Source organism: Oryctolagus cuniculus, chromosome 15, assembly GCF_964237555.1.
Source record: "Oryctolagus cuniculus chromosome 15, mOryCun1.1, whole genome shotgun sequence".
Taxonomy (NCBI): domain Eukaryota; kingdom Metazoa; phylum Chordata; class Mammalia; order Lagomorpha; family Leporidae; genus Oryctolagus; species Oryctolagus cuniculus.
Window position 1 is genome coordinate 78621055 of NC_091446.1, and position 840 is coordinate 78621894.

Below are 840 nucleotides of genomic sequence, written 5' to 3' on the forward strand. Positions count from 1 at the left end.
ATTTGAAAAGGTACTCCATGAGAATGGAGACCAACAGTGTGCAGGAGTGGATACACTTATATAGACAGAAAATAAAAACAAAACAAAACTCTGAGACAAAAGCTGTAAAGTGAATCTAAAGACCCTCACCATGTATGATCAAAGGATCGATTCAAAGGCAGAATGATTGAAATATATGTGACTCAATGCTAAAACACCCAATTGTAGAAAATAAACATGATTAGAAATCCCATTAAGCTGGGTGGTATTAATGCCATCTTACATGTTAAAGTGATCATATTAAGTGTGCAATTGATCATATAGTTAGGATTAAGTGTCAAAGGGATCACATAAATAAGACCAAGTGTCTGGTAATAACAATAGATAGAATGAAAAGAAGAGAATGTTCCAACATGGGAAGCAGTCCACACAGCAGGCTCATAGAATGACAAATGCCCTAAATAGCACTCTGACCTCAGAATTAGCGCTTAAGACATTCTAATCTGGCTGAAAAGCCCATGAGAGAATTGCAGGCATGGAAAGCCAAGACTGGCAAAAAATATTCTACATGAAGGAGCTCTGTGAGTGAGACCCCAGTGGAAAGAAGGGGCCACCAAAGAAGGATGTACCTTTCTCTGAAGGGAGGAGAGAACTTCCATTCTGCTTATGGCCCTGTCTGATACTAATGGAGTTTGTGGACTCAAAAGGCTTCCATAGCCTTGGCAGCTCATGTTAAGAGCCTTGGAGGATCACTGATGTCATAAATAAGAGTGTTAATTGTTTAATCAACAATAGGAGTCACTGTGCACATAATAGCTACAAATAATAAAATACATATGCATAAATTTAATCTAAGGACTG

General features: G+C 38.1%; 1 protein-coding gene across 12 annotated transcripts in view; it reads right to left on the reverse strand.

Moving 5' to 3' along the window:
* Window positions 1-840, reverse strand: part of LOC103351333 (anthrax toxin receptor-like) — a 53706-nt gene that overhangs the window by 50992 nt on the left and 1874 nt on the right. Inside the window, exon 1 of one of the 12 annotated variants that reach the window (XM_070058017.1) lies at window positions 609-712. The exons of the other annotated variants lie outside the window; for them this stretch is intronic. The gene's annotated coding sequence lies outside the window, so the exon portion shown is untranslated. Of the gene's footprint in view, window positions 1-608; window positions 713-840 lie in introns of those variants that run through there. 12 annotated transcript variants of the gene reach the window in all.